This window comes from Trichechus manatus, unplaced genomic scaffold (genome assembly GCF_000243295.1).
Source record: "Trichechus manatus latirostris isolate Lorelei unplaced genomic scaffold, TriManLat1.0 scaffold00058, whole genome shotgun sequence".
NCBI lineage: Eukaryota > Metazoa > Chordata > Mammalia > Sirenia > Trichechidae > Trichechus > Trichechus manatus.
In genome coordinates, this window is record NW_004443994.1 from 5,214,703 (window position 1) to 5,234,181 (window position 19,479).

Genomic DNA, 19,479 nt, shown 5'->3' on the forward strand with positions numbered 1-19,479 from the left:
TTCTTGCAGTAGTGTTTTGTAGTTTTCTTTGTATAGGTCTTTTACATCCCTGGTTAGATTTATTCCTAAGTATTTTATTTTTTTAGAGGCTATTATAAATGGTATTGTTTTCCTGATCTCCTCTTCATCGTTCTCTTTATTGGTGTATATGAAGCCAACAGATTTTTGTATGTTTATCTTGTATTCTGCTACCCTGAATCTTTCTATTAGTTCCAGTAGCTTTCTCATGGAGTCACTTGTTTTTTTTAATTGTTACATCATGATAGGCTACACCTGGTATAAAGTCAAAGCCTTTGAAAATGTGGTTGCTTTGACTTCAGGGTGAGGCAGCCCAGCACTAAAGCCCTGGCACTGGAGTCAGGAGTCCTGGGTTCCAATACACCAACTAGTACATCATTTAATTCCCTGGGCCTCAGTCTTTTCATCCGTAAAATGAGACAGATTGGTCCAGATGATCTCCAAGGTTTCCTCCATGATGAAAATGTATTTAAAGCCCTGGAAATTGAGTACATCAATTGCATCATGTATTATTGCTCTTGAATTACTAACATAGTATATCCTAACAGTTCCATTGAGGAAACTAATTAAAGTGCACTTCTTTAGCCTGAAAATCTCTTTCCAGATTACTTTTCCAAATTATTATATAGAGTAAACCAAAAATCCGTGTTCATCTATATTTAAAATGGCCACAAATTTGTGTGTATCTCAACAAATAAGAACTGTAAATGGCATCTACAAGCCACTGGGGGATATTTGCGACACTTATTGTGACATAAAGAATAAGTACTGTGCTAATGTTTGTGTGTTGAGACTTACTGATAATCTATCTTGCAAGATAAATGCACAGTGAGGCTGGGCAGATTCTGCATGTGAAAGTGAAGCATTAGTTACTAGAGTTTCCCTGCAATTAAAAATTAAAATAGGAAACTAACCGATCATGAATGGAAAAGTACTTTTTCTTTGCCACTGTGATTTCAACTCACTGTAGGGCAAAACAAAAGAAGTAAAGAAACAAATTCCCCCGCCTTCCCCCGCCCTCACCACTTCCCTTTGGCTCAACTGTCTTATAAACATTTACTCATCCTTCCTCCAGTCTCAAAGGAAATAGAGTCCTCTCAAAATTCAGTTTATCCCTCCCTGTACTATTGATTGTATCATTTCATGCCTGATTCCAGAAAACTTATTCTATTTCTCTTTAACATAGCCTTCATCTCTCCCTTCCGCTTGTTCCTCCTTTCCTTTAAATATACTCGGGTATCCCACACATTTCAAATAATTTGCTTGGCCCTGCTGCAATCTCTATTAAAAGTCCTTCTATTTAATACAAAATTTCTTCAAAATTTATCCATTTTCTGTCTTCAATTTTTTAGCCTCCTAAAAGTCCCTTTCAGTCTACTAAAATATCTCTGTAAAGAAAAAAACAGTCGCCATTGAGTCGACTCCAAGTCGTGACGACGACCCCATGTGTGTCAGAGTAGAGCTGTGCTCCATAGGGTTTTCAATGGCTGATTTTTCAGAAGTAGATCACCAGGACTTTCTTCTGAGGCATCTTTGGGTGGCTCAAATCATCAGCCTTTCAATTAGCAACTCAGCACATTAACTGTTTGCATCACCCAGCTCTATACAGAGACACCGCTATAGAGAGATCTCTCAAAACCACTCCCCCTTCCCTACTTTCCAGACTCAGTAAAATGGTGCCAGCTGAACAGGCTTGAGATCTTGGAGTCATCGTAATCCTCTCTTCTGAATTCTGGTTTCATATATATCAGTATCAGCTCCATATTGCAGCTTGCATGTTATATCCATCAAGGCTTCTGCAGGTAACAAACGCATACACAATGCATACCTGAAGCGAGTTTAATGAAGGGACTCTTTACATAGAGGTGGGCAGGGTTAGGGGAACCAACAACAAATGATGACATACTCAGGGAACCTGCAAGAGCAATGAGCCATTATCAGCTCTAAGTTTAAAGAGGAAACAGAAGGAAGCTGCTGCAAGTACTTGTCAAGAATCATAGCTATGGGAAGAAGGCTATTGGACAGAAGCTACAATCTTGGTAGAGAAACATAGTCATTCCGAAACTGCACCATAGCAGGAAGAGAACTAGGAAACAATTCCCCAGCCTCTCTCATCATCTGTTTGTCTCTCATTTCACTAACCAGAAGCTTGAGGGCAATGGGGAGCTTGGGTAATGCACTCTGTAGAGGTCAGCTTCCTGGGGAACAGAGCAAGGGTAATGCAGTCTGTAGAGGTTAGCTTCCTGGGGAAAAGAGCAAAGTAGAGAGTGATTTTGGAGGTGCAAATGGAGACTATTCTGCAAACATGTCTAGAACTTTTATCAAACCTACCATTCTAAAACAGAAATATTGTTTCCCACCAAAACTATTTCTCCCCTAGTTGTCCATCTCAGTAAATATAGCTTTATTTTTCTAGAGGCTTGGGCCAAAACTCTGGAAGCCATCCTTGACTCTATCAGCAAATTCTATTTGCTCTATCTTAGAAATACTTCCAGAATCTTGCCACTTCTTATCATCTCCAAATAAATTCTTGTTTCAGTTGACCTCTTGTTCACACATCTTGTCTGCAGTGTTCTCCTCCACCACCCCTGTCCTAGGTTCTATCTTTCCATATCACTATATTTGAGTAAGATCACTATCTCACTGAGCATATTAGATGACGTTTTCTACAAACACAACCGTGTCACCTGAAATAGGGACAATTTTATTTCTTCGTTTCTGTTATGTATGCCTTTTTCTTTCTTTCTTCTTCTCTTCTTTTTTTTTTTTTTTTTTTGCCATTTTGCACTGGCTAAATTTCCTGTAAAATGTTGATAAGAGTCGTGAGAGTGGACATCCTTCCTTTGTTACCAATTGTCTTAGTTATCTAGTGCTGCTATAACACAAATACCACAAGCGGATGGCTTAACAAACATGAATTTATTTTCTCATAGTTTAGGAGGCTAGGAGTCTGAATTCAGGGCGCCAGTTCTAGGGGAAGGCTTTCTTTCCCTGTTGACTCTGCGGGAAGGTCCTTGTCTCTTCAGCCTCTGTTTCCTGTTTCCTTGGAGATTTCCATGTGGCTTGGAATCTATCTTCCCCATCTCTGCTTGCTTGCTTGCTTGTTTAATCTCTTTGATATCTCAAAAGAGATTGACAAAACACACCCTACGCTAATACTGCCTTGTTAACATAACAAAGACAAGCCATTTCCAAATGGCTTTATAACCACAAGCATAGAGGTTAGGATTTACAATATATATTTTTTGGAGACACAATTCAACCCATAATACCACTCTTAGGGGTAAAGCATTCAGTCTTTCACCATTAAGTATAATATTAACTATAGGTTTTTTGTAGATGCTCTTGATCAAGTCGTGAAAATTCTCTTCTATTCCTATTTTTTTCTGAGAGTTTTTGTTATAGATGGGTGCTCAATTTTGTCAAATGCTTTTACTATATTAATTGATATAATAATTCTTCTTTAATTTATTAATATGGTGGGTTACATTGATTGATATTTTAATATTGAACAAGCCTTGCATCCCTGGAACCCCACTTGGTCATGGTGTATAATCTGTTTTATAAATTGCTGAATTCTACTTGCTAATATCTCGTTAAAGACTTTTATGTCTATTTTCATGAAGGATATCGGTCTGTGGTTTCCTTTTTTTGTACTGTCTTTACCTGATTCTGATATGAGGGAAATACTACCTTCATAGAATGAATTGGGAAAGATTTCCTCCTCTTCTATTTTCTGGAAGAGATTTTATAGACTTGGTGTTAATTATTTTTTAAACATTGAATAAAATTCTCCAGTGAAACGATCTGGGGCAGGAGATTTCTTTTTGGTAGCTTTAAAATAATGATTCAATTTCCCTAATAGTTATGTTGTTGTCAGGTGCCGTCGAGTCATTTACAGCCCATAGTGACTCTATGTACAACAGAATGAAACACTACCTGGTCCCGGTCAATCCTCACAGCCATTGTATTTGAGCCCATTGTTGCAGCCACTGTGTCAATTTGTCTTGTTAAGGATCTTCCTTTTTTTCACTGACCCTCTACCTTACCAACCATGATGTCCTTCTCCAGCAAACGGTCCCTCTTGATAACATGTCCGAAGTATGTGAGATGAAATCCCACCATCGTTGCTTCTAAGGAGCATTCTGGCTGTACTTTATCCAAAACAGATATGTTTGTTATTCCGGCAGTCGGTCATATATTCAATATTCTTCACCTACACCATAATTAAAAAGCATCAATTTTTATTCCATCTTCCTTATTCATTGCCCAGCTTTCCCGTGCATGAGGCAACTGAAAATACCATGGCTTGGATCAGGTGCACCTTGGTCCTCAAAGTGACATCTTTGCTTTTGATCACTTTAAAGAGGTCTTTGGCAGCAGAGTTACCCAATGCAATTTGTCTTTTGATGTCTTGACTGTTGCTTCCATGGGTGTTGATTGTGGATCCAAGTAAAATGAAATCCTTGACAACTTACAATCTTTTGTCCATTTACCAAGATGTTGCTTATTGGTCCAATTGTGAGGATTTTTGTTTTCTTTATGTTGAGGTGTAATCCATACTGAAGGCTGTAGTCTTTGATCTTCATTAGTAAGTCCTTCAGGTCTTCTTCACTTTCTGCAAGCATGGTTGTATCATGTACATATCGCAGGTTGTTAAATGAGTCTTCCTCCAATCCTGATGCTGCATTCTTCATATAGTCCATCTTCTCAGATTATTTGCTCAGTGTAAAGATTGAATAAGCATAGTGAAAGGATACAACCCTACACAAACCTTTTCTGATTTTGAACCATGCAGTATCCCCTTGTTCTGTTTGAACAACTGCCTCTTGGTCTATGTACAGGTTCTGTATGAGCATAAGTAAGTGCTCTGGAATTTCCATTCTTTCATAATGTTATCCATACTTTGTTATGATTCACACAGTCAAATACCTTTACATAATCAATAAAACACAGGTAAACATCTTTCCGGTATTCTCTGCTTTCAGTCAAGATCCATCTGACATCAGCAATGATATCTCTGATTCCACGTCCTCTTCTGAATCCGGCTTGAATTTCTGGTAGTTCCATATCAATGTACGAACTAGGAAGAAGGATCTGACACTCTATTTCCAAGAAAAACTGGCCAGTGATAATCTTATGGATAGCAGCAGACTACAGGGCTATTCATTTTTTAATTGTATTATCTTTTTGTTGTTGAAGTGTTGAAGTTTTCTATAAATTATAGTGACTGGACCCTTGTTGGATATGTCATAGCTAATTTTCTTTTCCCCAATCTGTAGGTTCTCTTTTCACTCTTTTGGAGAGGTTTTTTGTTTTGCGTAGTGTAAGTGTTTGATTTTTAGGAGGTCCCATTTATCTAGTTCATCTTCTTCTGTGTGTGCATTTTAGCTCTGTTTGATATTCTATTTATGCCATATATTAGGGCCCCTAGCATTGTCCCTATTTTTTCCTCCATGATCTTTATAGCTTTAGGTTTTATATTTAGGTCTTTGATCCATTTTGAGTTAGTTTTTGTGTATGGTGTGAGGTATGGGTCCTGTTTCATTTTTATACAGATTAAAAAAAAAAAAAAGAACAATTGCCATCGAGTCAATTCTGACTCACAATGACCCTATAGGACAGAATAGAACTGCCCTATAGGGTTTCCAGGGAGCAGCTGGTCGATTTGAACTGCCAATCTTATGGCTAGCAGCCTGAGCTCTTAACCACTGCTCCACCAGGTTTCCTTTCTACAGATAGATATACAGTTTTGCCAGCACCATTTGTTGAAGAGACTGTCTCTTCCCCATTTAATACACTTTGGTCCTTTGTCAAAGATCAGCTGTCCATAGATGGATGGCTTTACATCTGAGTTTTCAGTTCTATTCCATGGTCTATGTGTCTGTTGTTATACCAATACCAGCCTGTTTTGACTACCATGACTGTTTAGTAGGTTCTGAGATCAGGTAGTGTGAGGTTTCCTACTTTGTTCTTCTTCTTTAATACAGCTTTACTTATTCAGGTCCTCTTTCCCTTCCGTATAAAGCTAGTGATGAGTTCTTCCATTTTGTTGAAGAATGCTGTTGGGATTTGGATCAGGATTGTATTATATCTATATATTGCTTTGGGTATTATTGACATTTTCACAATGTTAAGTCTTCCTATCCAAGTGCATGATATGTTTTCCATTTATGTAGGTCTTTTTTGGTTTCTTGCAGTAGTGTTTTGTATTTTTCTTTGTATAAGTCTTTTATGTCCTTGGTTACATTTATACCTAAGTATTGGTTATAGGGCTACTCAAATGATCTATTTCATATTGGGTGAACTGTGGTAGTTTGTGTTTTTCCAGGTTGATCTATTTCATCAAAGTTGTATGTAGGGTTGTTCATAGTATCCCCTTATTATCCTTTTGATGTCTGCAGGGCCTGTAGTGATATTGTCTGTGTCATTTCCAATACTGTTAATTTGTGTTTTCTCCTTTTTATTTTTGGTCTGTCGTGCTAGTAGCTTGTCAATTTTATTACTCTTTTTCAAATAACTAATTTTTTTGTTTCCTTTTTCTATTGTTTTTCTGTTTTCATTTTCATTGATCTCTGTTGTTATCTTGATTATTTCTTTCTTCTGTTTGGTTTCCATTTATTTAGCCCTTCTTTTTCTAGTTTCTTGAGGTTGGAGCTTAGATGATTGATTTGAAACTTTTCTTCTTTTCTAATATAAGCAGTTGGTGCTGTAAATTTCCCTCTCAGCAATACTTTAGTTGTGTCCAACAAATTTTAAGATGTTAGCCATTTCTGCTTTCTTTTTATTAACGTTTGCCTGATATGTCTTTTTCCAATCTTTCTTTTTAATCAATCTGTGTAGTTATTGCATTATTAATCAAACATGCAATCAAGATGCATTGATTGGAATGCGAAAGTAGGAAACAAGAAAGAAGGATTAGAAGTTGGAAAATATGGCCTTGATGATAGAAATGACATTGGATATTGCATGACAGAATTTTATGAGACCAACAACTTCTTCATTGCAAATACCCTTTTTCAACACATAAATGGTGACTATACATATGGACCTCACTGGATAGAAAACACAGGAATCAAATCAACTTTATCTGTGGAAAGAGACGATGGAAATGCTGAATATCAGCAGTCAGAACAAGGCCAGGGGCCAATTGCAGAAGAGACCATCAATTGTTCATATACAGGTTCAAGTTGAAGCTGAAGAAAATTAAAACAAGTCCATAAGAGCCAAAGTACAACTTTCAGTATATCCCACTTGAATTTAGAAGCCATCTCAAGAATAGATTTGATGCATTGAACACTAATTACCGAACACCAGATGAGTTGTGGAATGACATCAAGGACAACATACTTGAAGAAAGCAAAAGGTGATTAAAAAGATGGGAAAGAAAGAAAAGAGCAAAACAGGTGTCAAAAGAGACTCTGAAACTTGTTCTTAACGTAGAGCAGCTAAAGCGAATGGAAGAAGTGATGAAGTAACAGAGCTGAACAGAAGATTTCAAAGGGCAGCTCAAGAAGACAAAGTAAAGTATTATAATGAAATGGGCAGAGACCTGGAGTTAGAAAACCAAAAGGGAAGAATACTCTTGGCATTTCTTAAGCTGAAAGAAGTGAAAGAATTCAAGCCTTAGGTTGCAATTTTGAAGGATTCTATGGACAAAATATTGAATGCTGCAGGAAGCATCAAAAGAAGATGGAACGAATACAAAAAGTACTGTACCAAAAAGAATTGGTTGATGTTCAACCATTTCAGGAGGTAGCATATAATCAAGAACTGATGGTATTGAAGGAATAAGTCTAAGCTGCACTGAAGGCATTGGCGAAAGACGAAATACCAATTGAGATGTCTCAACAAACAATGCAACACTGGAGGTGTTCACTCGTGTATGCCAAGAAATTTGGAAGGCAGGTACCTGGCCAACTGACTGAAAGAGATCCATATTTGTATCATTCCAAAGAAAAGTGATGCAACGGAATGCAGAAATTATCGAACATTATCGTTAATATCATATGCAAGTAAAATTTTGTTGAAGATAATTCAGAAATGGTTGCAGCAGTACATCGACAGGGAACTGCCAGAAGTCAAGCCAGATTCAGAAGAGGATGTAGAACACGGGATATCATTGTTGATGTCAGATGGATCTTGGCTGAAAGCAAAGAATACCAGAAAGATGTTTACCTGTTTTTTATTTACTGTGTAAAGGCATTTTACTGTTTTGATCACAACAAATTATGGATAACATTATGAAGAATGGGAATTCCAGAATACTCAATTGTGCTCATGTGGAACCTGTACATAGAACAAGAGGTAGTCATTAGAACAGAACAAGGGGATACTGAGTGGTTTAAAATCAGGAAAGGTGTGCGTCAGGGTCGTATCCTTTCACCATATTTATTCAATCTGTATGCTGAGCAAATAATCTGAGAAGCTGGACTATATGAAGAAGAATTCAGGATCGGAGGAAGGCTCATTAACAACCTGTGATAGGCAGATGGCAATCTTGCTTGTGGAGAGTGAAGAGAACTTGAAGCCCTTACTGATGAAGATCAAAGACTACAGCCTTCAGTATAGATTACACCTCAACAGGAAGAAAACAAAAATCCTCATAACTGGACCAATAGGCAGCATCATGATAAACAGAAAAGATTGAAGTTGTCAAGGATTTCATTTTACTTGGATCCATAATCAACACCCATGGAAGCAGCAGCCAAGAAATCAAATGACATATTGCTTTGGGCAAATCTGCTGCAAAAGACATCTTTAAAGTGTTGAAAAGCAAAGATGTCACTTTGAGGATTAAAGTGCAGCTGACCCAAGCCATGATATTTTCAATTGTCTCATATGCGTGGGAAAGCTGGACAATGAATAAGGAAGACTGAAGAGGAACTGATGCCTTTGAATTATGCTGTTGGTGAAGAATATTGAATATACCATGGACTTCCAGAAGAATGAACAAATCTGCCTTGGAAGAAATACAGCAAGAATGCTGTATTATTAATGATATATTATCATGTACTTCAGACATGTTATCAGGAGGGATCAGTCCCTGGAGAAGGACATTATGCTTGATAAGGTAGAGGGTCAGTGAAAACGAGGAAGACCCTTCATTAGATCAACTGACACAGTGGCTGCAACAATGGGCTCAAACACAGCAACAATTGTGAGAATGGTGCAGGACTGGGCAGTGTGTCATTCTGTTTTACATACGGTTGCTGTGAGTCAGAACTGACTCCATGGCACCTAACAGCACCAACATATCATTATATTTTAAATGAGTTTATTGTAGGCAGTATTTATTTAGATCATGGTTTTAATCTACTCTGCCAACCTCTGTCTTTTAATTGTTATATTTATATTATTTACATTTACTATAATTATAGATATGTTAGGGCTTAATTGAGTCCCTGGGTAGTGCAAACAGCTAAATGCTCAACTGCTAGTTGAAAAGTTGGCAGTTTGAACCCACCCAGTGGTGCTTCAGAAGACAGGCCTGGTGGTCTGCTTCCGAAAGGTCACTGTCTTGAAAACCCTATGGAGCAATTCTACTTTGCACCCATGGAGTAGTCATGTCAGAACTGACTAGTGGCAACTCATGACAAAAAAGGGCTTATGATGGCCATTTTTTTTTTTTAATTTTCTCTATTTTATTTTTCCTGCCTTCTTGTGGGCTACTTGAACATTTTTAGAATTTTATTTTTATTTATCAATAGTGCTTTTGAGTATATCTCTTTGTATAGTATTTTTCATGGTTGCTCTAGGTATTACATGATACATACAGCCCACTGGCATTGTCATTTTGCCAGTTCATTAAAATGTAGAAACCGTACATCCCTTTATGCCCATTTTAAATAAAATTTTCCTAAGCATTTCTTCTTGATACATTTAGAACCACATCTCAGAGTGTTATAATCTTTGTTTCAACTGTCTAATTTAGAAAATTCAAGAGGAAAAGGAAAATGAAAATGTGATGTATTTACCTATTATTTTTACTCTTTCTGTGGTTCTTTCTTCCTTCTTGATGTTCCCAGATTCCTTCTTTTATTCTTCCCTTTCTGTTTAGAGAGCTTCCCTTAGCCATTACTTTATTATTATTATTATTTTATTGTTGTAGTTAAATGAAGTTTACATTTCAAGATAGTCTCCCACACAAAATTTTATACATACATTGTTATATGACCCTAATTGCTCACCCCATTCTGCGACAGTACACTCATCCTTTCCACCCGATTCCCCACGTCCATTCAACCAGCTCCTAATACTCTCTGCCTTCCCATCTCACCTCCAGACAGAAGCTGCCTGTTTAGTCTCTTGTTTCTACTTGAGCTAAGAGACACCGTCCTCATGAGTATCACTTTATGTCCCACAGTCCAGTCCAATCCCTGTCTGAAGAGTTGGCCTCAGAAATTGTTTTAGTTCTGGGCTGATAGAGAGTCCAGGGGCCATGCTTACCGGGGTACCTCCAGTCTCAGTCATACCGTTAAGTCTGGTCTTCTTACTAGAATTTGAGTTCTGCACCCCATCTTTCTGCTGCTCCATCAGGGACTCTCTGTTGTGTTCCCTGTCAGGGTGGTCATTGGTGGTAGCCGGGCACCATCTAGTTCTTCTGGTCTCAGGCTGATGAAGTCTCTGGTTTATGTGGCCCTTTCTGTCTCTAGGTCCCTTAGCCATTACTTAAGCATAGGTTTACTGGCACAAATTGTCTTAGTTTTCCTTCATGTGAGAATGTCTCGATTTCTCCTTCATTCCTGAAGGATTTTTTTTTGGATACAGAATTCTGGGTTGGCACTTCTTTTCTTCAAACACTTGGAAAATGCTGTGCAACATCCTTCTGGCCTCTAAGGTTTCTGATGAGAAATTCACTGTCATTCTAATTGGTTTTCCATCTATAGTTGTTGTGGTTTGTTGGCATCAAGTCAGCTTAGCCCATTTTAATCATCATATTTTTGCATTCTAAAATTGCCCTTTGGCTCTTCTTTATATCTTGAAGACTTTATATTTTTTCATTTGTTTCAAATATGTTCATAATTGCTCATTGGAGAATTTGTATATTGTATATTGTCTTTGTCAGACAATGTAGCATCTTTGTCATCTCGGTGTTAGTGTCTACTGAGTTTTTGTTTTTTCACTGAAGTTGAGATATTCTGGTTCTTGGTATGCCAAGTGATTTTGAATTGAAACCTAGTCACTTTTGTTATTGTATTATGAGACTCTGTGTATTATTTTTACCTTCTTTTTTAGCTGGCTTCCTCTAATATAACTTAGGCAGGGTGTGATGGTTAAGATTGTGTGTCCACTTGGCTGGGCTATGATTCTCAGTGTTTTAATGTAATCACTCCCATGACTGAATATACTGTGAGTAGCCAATCATATGAAAAGGAGTCTCTTTGGGGGTGTAGCCCGCGTCTGTATATAAGCAGACATTCTGGCTTTTTGCTGTCTCTGGATCCTGCAGCTGCTTCCTGTCGTCTCATCTCCGGTTCTTGGGACTTGCACTGTCAGCTTATCTGCTAAACCTGGGATTCGTCAATCTACACAGCCTGTGAGTGGGAGCCCTGCTCTCTGACCTGCCGATCTTGGGCTTGCCAGCTTCTGCAGCTGTGTGACTTGGGAGAGGCCTCTACCCTGATCCACAGACTTGGGACGTTCTAGCCTCTACAATCGTGTGAGCTGTTTCCTTGACATAATCTCTCTCTATGTATATATTTATACACTTTACTGGTTTTGCTTCTCTAGAGAACCCAGCCTAAGACACGGGAATAGGAGGGCAGTGTCTTGTTACCACCAGGTGGAAATAGAAGTCAGGTACCCATTTGGCCTCTGTTGACACTTCAAGGTGGGGAGGGACCCCTCATTACTGCCAGATGGGGGTAGGATTCCTGGCTTCTCAATAGGCCTCCACTGATACCACCTGAGCTGGGAGGGTAGCAGTGCCTTATTTCTGCTCCCCATGTGGCCTCCACTGATACCATGCGGCAGGGAGGGTGGCCTCATTACCACTGGGCTGTCCGGTAGGCCTCCTCTGACACTAGCCTAGTGGGAAAGGGTTGGGGTGCCTTGTTATAGCCCAATGAGGGGAAGTCTAAGCTCCCCACTTGGCCTTTGCCAGTGTGGGTGGGAGTGGTACCACCACTGTCTCTGAAATGCTTGGCTGCAATACAGCAGTCACTGCCTAAACATTTACTGTCTTGCTTGGCTGCTCCTTCCTGGTCTTTTGACTAGAGAGAACAGGTTTTTTCTGTTTTCTCTTTTGTTTTGCTTTGTCTGGGTCTGTTGAAATTTCTGGGTTGCTGGCTTCTTCAGTTCCAAGTATAGGGTCTATTAGGATAAAAGAAAGCCCAGGGAACTCCTCGCTGTGTTGTTCCTTGGGTCACAGTTTTCCTAGCTAGTCTACCTTCCTCTCCACCTTCAGGCTTCTTATGTCTGTTTTATATATAGTATCCAGGGTGTTTAGTTGTATTCAGTGGAAGGAATAAGGAGAAGTATATCCACACCATTTTTCCAGAAGTGGAAGTCTCCCCATTTTGTTCAATTAAAGATTTGGAACATTAATGAAATTGCACTTAATTAATAAATTTAACTTTGCAGAAAGCAAGTGCTATTAAGAAGATAAATGGATGATAGTCCCCAGGTGACGCAAATGGTTTGTGCTGGACTACCAACCTAAAGGTTGGCAGTTTGAATCCACCCATTGGCACTGCAGAAGAAAGGCCTGGCAATCTGCTTCCAGAGAGATTACAGTCAAGAAAATTCTATGAAGCAGTTCTACTCTGTAACACACGGGGTCATCATGAATTGGAATTGACTCGGTGGCAACAGGTCTTTGTTTTGTTTTGTTTTCGTTGTTGTTTATATGGCCAGAAAGCACCAGAGATGTCCTGTACACCCCAACAGTGCCTAACACAATGCTGCGAACATGCCACAGGCCCCATGAAACCCTGAGGTTTAACGTGTCAGTTCCTGACTGTTCAGTTATCATTCTGGTCATACTTCTTTCATCACTCTTCTATGTTAACATTTACTCTGGAAACAAGTTCCTGGAAAGCTTCACCCAAGGGGTTTTACAGAGTATCTTTACATCTATACTCAGGCTATAAAGGCACAATGAAAACAGTAGAACCAGAATGAAATCTAGCAATTGTCTACAGACACTACAATTGTCTACAGAAAATATCCAGGGATGTTTAGTAGTCTAGCTACCTCTGCTCAACTTCCAGACAGTAACCCCAGGGGTCCCGGGTGACACAAAGATGTAAGAGTATCGCCTAGAAAGGAGAAGGATAATTTGGGGACAATTGCTAATATGGAAGCGCAGTCAACAGACATTAGCACTCATTGTTATAAGTATTCCTATAATAACATTTCACTCTCTTGCTTTTTTTCAGAGGCAGGGTTCTTCCAGCTTCTTCTCCTTTTTTACGTTTGCCGTGTATCTTTCAATGAAGTGATCAGAAACATGCAGCTTGGGTACCGGAGCAAAGCCCCTTCTGCAGAGGCCTACCATGTGCATCATCTGGTTTGACTATCTTTTCCACCCAGAGAATGAAACCTTCCTGTGTCTGTTCCCTAGAATGTTAAAGCCCTGCCTTCACTGCTAGTCCTGTGACTTGTAAAGTATTAATTGGTATTAGCTGAAGGCAGAGCATCTTGGTCTTTGTTAACATTATGTTTCTGTTCCTTTTGCCACTGAGAAAGCACTGTTATAATTGAAAGGCAGCTCCACAGCTTCCCAGGTAGGGATGAGAGGTATTGCTAATTCGCTCAGTGTCGCACCTAGTGTCAAAGCCCCTAGGTACCCTGCAGGTGGAAAGAGGTGTGCCTGGTCCCAGCTGTTGCCTAGGAACCCAAGCAATCCCAGAGGGCAAAAGAAAGTCCTTACCAAAAACTTTCATGATAAAGTGTAATCATTCCCTCCTTATGATAACCAAAAAAAGCAAAAACAAAAACAAAACCTAAACCCATTGCCACTGAATCGACTCTGACTCATAGTGACCCTATAGGACAGGGCAGAACTGCCCCACAGGGTTTCCAAGGAGCAGCTGGTGGATTTGAACTGCCAACCTTTTGGTTAGCAGCTGTGCTCTTAACCACTATGCCACCAGGGCCCCAAGTGATGTAGGAGAATGGGAGAGCGACCTAGAGAAATACATTATTATTACTAGGCAGTGTTAAGAGCCCAACTGAATTTAGTGATCAAGAATTTAAATAAACATGGTTGTGTTTTTTTTTCAGTCATGTTTAACTGCATAGGTGCAAGTTCTCAGAGAGCTGACCTAGAGTAATGGTTTCACCAGGCAAATATACCACTAAGGGAAGCAGGGCAAAGAGGGATAAATGCAAAGGAGGGTCTATACTGAGTGGAAATTAAATTTGGTAAAGAGGGAAGATCCACCCATTTATTCATTCACTCATAAAAGTATTATTGAACACCCATGATATGATAGGCCCTATTCTAGGCTCTGAGGACATAGCCATGAACAAGAGATACAAGACTCTCTCCTCAGATAACTTACACTCTGGTGAGAGGCAGACATATAGTAATTTCAGTTATGAATAAGAGCATGAAGAAATGTAAAGGAGGGCAAGCTGATAATGATGGGGCAGGAGTGCTATTTTGATAGCCTGGCCAGGGTAGACTTTCAAAGGGGTAACATTTGAGCAGAGGCCTGAATGAAATGGGGGAACAAACCATGCAAAGTGATAGGAGCAGAGATTTCATGATGGAGTGCACAAGTACACAGGCCCTGAGGCAGTATATTGTTCCATGTGTCTGAAAAACAGCAAGACCAGTGAAGTGTCCCTGTTGCATGAGACGAGAGAAGCTCTCGCCCTCAGCCCCAAGCTTTAGAAAACCTTGCATCTCTCTCTCTCTCATCACACACACACACACATAAATGATAGACACAAAGATGCCTCTATCACACACTCCACCCAGGTTCCAGGGAATTGGTTCTCCCTATGTCTTGTCCTATGTCCTCAAAACAAGAGGCAACTGTGCTCCAGTACGAAGGTTTGTGGTTTGCTGCACTGACAGTTTCAGAATGCAGTGGGTGCAGTTTGAGACCTGAAACACTACGGTTAAAAAAAAAAAACAAAAACTACTTAACTTGTTGAATCCTTTTTTTTTTCTTTCCAGAAAGCATGAGTACAACGGAGTCTCACCTTATGAAGTATTGTTTCCCAGTAGTGCCAAGCATCCATTTTCTTGCCTTTCTTCCCTGGTCCATTTTCTACCTCTGGCAGTGTTCATAAATTAGTGTGGTATTTGCAGCAGTTACATACGGAAACCGAAGAACATGTTACAGTATTAAACAATACATATTTCTCCTAAGTTTGTGTATATCTAAGTCTGGATGTAACAGGTGTGAAATGTGATACTGAGAAATTAGATAGACATTGAATTCTAGAATTGTGGATATTTTACATTATAAAACTATTGAATAAGATTTCATTAAATTTTCAAACAATTAAATAAAATTTTGGCTTTATTTAATAATTTGATTTAAAATTTTGATGCTCATTAATTATAATTTGCATTAGCCTTTTACTTTTAATAGATAATTTTGACTATTTTAGAAGAAAACTTTTGAAAACATAAAAAAATACTTAATCTTTTGATTTTATTTTTACAAAACACTCATATATCTGCAAATCCCATTGCCATAGAGTAGGTTATGACTCAGAGTCACAGAGTAGAACTGCCCCATAGGATTTCCAAGGAGTGGCTGGTGGATTTGAACTGCTGACCTTTTGGTTAGCAGCCAAGCTCTTAACCACTGCACCACCACGGCTTCTATATTAAATTCAGTTGTCCGATATTTTCTAGACCTTCAGTTATATAAGAACCATATTGTTGATGTTAGGTGTCATCGAGTAAGTTTTCGACTCACGGAGACCCCATGTGACAAAGTAGAACTTCCCCATTATGGGAAGGTCTTTTTCCTGTAGAGCCACTGGGTGGGTTTGGTTAGCAGCCAAATGTTTTACCATTGTGCCACCAGGGCTCCTTATAAGGACCATAGCCTTATACATATTCTTTTGCTTTTGTCATTAGAAATGTGTATCTGTCAAAACGAGAGAATAGAACTTACTTTATTTAATAGTTTATCAGCTTGATTTACAGTTTTTAATATTTACATATATGGAATGAGAGCTTTAATTTTTACTTCTTGCCTGAGCCCCATAAATGTTAGGGGTGAGTCTAGATCAGCGATCCTAGAGTCTTGTGAGCAATGGGAAGAGTGGAAATAGACGTATTTGGAGGGGTAGGCAAGGGCTAGTGCAAGCCATGGTACAGAGTTTGGATTCTATTCTAAGTTTGATGGGGAGCCATTAGATGGTTCTGAGCTGGGTAGAGGCCAACTAGATGCTCATCCCCATTTTGCAGGACAAATTCCACTGATTTGTTGGAAACCAAGGGATCAGATCAAAGATTTCTGCACACTTTCCAAACCCCCACCAACTACAAACACTAGAATGATTTATGTGTCATGGGGATTCCAAACCATCTCAGACTAACCATCATGTTCAGTGAGTGGTCTGGCTCACCCACCACATTAGGCACAGCTGAAGTGCAGCAGAGCCATTTTTGGCAAAGAAGGGATTTCCCTTAATTGGGACACAATTTCCTTCTGGGAGGCCCTGGCTTTGTTTATACCAACAATGGATAGAATGTATTGATTTACCAGAAAGACCGTATACTGTATTCAGACAGTATATTCTCTGCAGTCAGACTGCCTGCTTTGAACCCTAGCTCTTCCACTTTCTAGATTTATGACCTTGGACAATTTACTTGACCTGTCTCTATTCCTAAGGAGGTTAATGATAGCATCTGCCTCGTAAGATAGTTGGGAAGATTCAATGAAATAAACTACACGCAAAGAATGAGGCCCAGCATATATTATTGTTGTGGTTGTGTGCTGTCAAGTTGATTCCAACTCAGTAACCATATAGGACACAGCAGAACTTCCCCATAGAGTTTCCAAGACTGCAATCCTTACCAGAGCAGATTGCCAGGTCTTTTATCTAGCGGAGTGGCTGGTGGGTTTGATCCACTAACTTTTTGGTTAACAGCTGAGTACTTAACCTTTGCACCACCAGGGCTCCTTGAGCATATATTAAGCACTTAAAAAATATTAGTTATTTATCATTATTATCATCTTCTTGGCTATTAAATGATAAAACTTGAAAATTATCCATTAAACACTCAATTCTGTATTTCTTTTTAATTGAGCAAGATTCATGAAGAAGTGGGTTTTCCACAACTGGCAGTATTCAGATAATTATCTCTGTGGAAGTTGGAGAAGTAATCACAGCCTAAGAGGGAACTTGAACTTGAGCTCTCTTCTGTTGTTTGTTATTAGGTGCCGTGGAGTTGGTTCTGACTCATAGCGACCCTGCATACAACAGAATGAAATACTGTCCAGTCCTGTGCCATCTTCACAATTGTTGCTATGCTTGAGCCCATTGTTGCGTCACTGTGACAATCCATCTCACAGAAGGTCTTCCTCTCTTCTGCTGACCCTCTACTTTACCAAGCATGATGTCCTTCTCCAGGGACTGGTCCCTCCTGATAACATGTCCAAATTATGTGAGACAAAGTCTCACCAACCTTGCTTCTAAGGAGAATTCTGGCTGTACTTCTTCTAAGACAGATTTGTTCATTCTTCTGGCAGTCCACAGTATATTCAATATTCTTCGTCAACATCACAATTCAAAGGCATCAATTCTTCTTCGGTCTTCCTTATTCATCGTCCAGCTTTCGCATGCATATGAGGTGATTGCGAATACCATGGCTTGAATCAGGCCCACCTTCGTCCTCAAAGTGAAATCTTTGCACTCTCTTCTAGTGTCTAGAATTCTGTGATGATTCTTACTATAAATTCAGCTTCCTGAGGGTACAAAAGCCTTGCAGAATTTATCATTTCAGTGGACATTGTGAATGACTTACACAAAGCAAACAATAAAGGAGGGTGATCCTGATAGTGAGAGTTTCAGGGAAAGGTTTCATGTGTGGGAAGCAGGCTCAAAGACTTCATGGATTAGGTTGGATTTTCATCAACTCTTATCACAGGGAGATATATTGGTTGGGTAGAGAGGAAGAGGGAAGCTGATCCAGGATGCGTATGTCAGGGCCCCCAACCTGTCTCACCAAGTCAAAGCTTCACATGCCCCCTCACTGCTGCTCACACTGCATTCAGAGCCACTCCATCCTGCAGCTCTCAGGGGAACAGAGGCCTGGGCTTTGAAGAGCATCATGGATGCTTGGCAGCCAGCAGCGGTGGGGTGAATGTGACCTTCTCCATTCCTTCATACTAGGCTAGGGACTGCTCCTGATTGCCCATACCCCAGTGAGTTGGTCCAGTTCCATTACTGATGATGCTGCATAGAACATTGCTACTCATTGTGTGGACCAAGGACCACCAGCTTTGGCTAGTTAGAAATGTAGAATCTCCAGTCTGAGACCTGCTGCATCAAAACCTGCATTTTAACAAGAGCCCCAGGTGATTTGTATGCACACTGAAGTGTGAGAAGCACTTTCAGAACAGAGGTTTTTAAATCTGGGAGAGCTGGGAGAGGTTCCACCTGAGGCAACTGTATACCTAGGTCCTGCGTCAAGCCTAGTGAATCATAACCTCTAGAGGTAGAGGTCTTGATATCTGTATTTTTTAAATATATAATTTTTTAAAATCTCCCATATTTGATAAACAATCGGGTTCGGAAACCATTGCTTGAGGGGAAAACCCAAGTATAGCCCAGAGCTCAAAGAATAACCAACTGGCACCAACTGTGCCATTTTTCTTTTTAATATTGAGCTCCAAATGGTTATGGACACCTGGAGAGGTCACCCAAGTTCCCTATCTCCCTGCGAGGGCACTCCTTGTAAGACTTGACAACTCATTTTCCTCATCTGTAAAGTGGGGATATTAAAGTACCTACCTCACAGAATTGTTACATACACACACACACATTCAATGAAACAAAGCTCTTCAATTCTTGTTAAGATTAAAAAACTAGACACAGTTTGTTGTTGACCTCTATTTGGAATGATCTTCCCCCAGGTACCCACCTGGCTCACCATTATACTCCTTCAGCCCTCTGCTCAAACATCATCTCATCCTGGTCAGGCTTTCCCTGACTACCCCAGATAAAATAGCACAACTTGTTGCCACCACCACCATAATCAACACCATCATTCCTTATCCTTTTGCCCTGCTTTTTATTCTTTTTCACAGCATTTACCATTGCCTAACATTTCAGATGTTTTTTGATAATTGTCTGTTTCCTCCTAACTAAAATTTAAGGTCCACAAGAGAGAGACTTTGTCCAGTTCTACCCAAAGCAATTTACAAATACAACGAAATCCCGATCCAAATACCAACAACATTCTTCAAAGACATGGAAAAACTAATCATTAACTTTATATGGAAAGGGAAGAAGCCCCGAATAAGTAAAGCACTACTG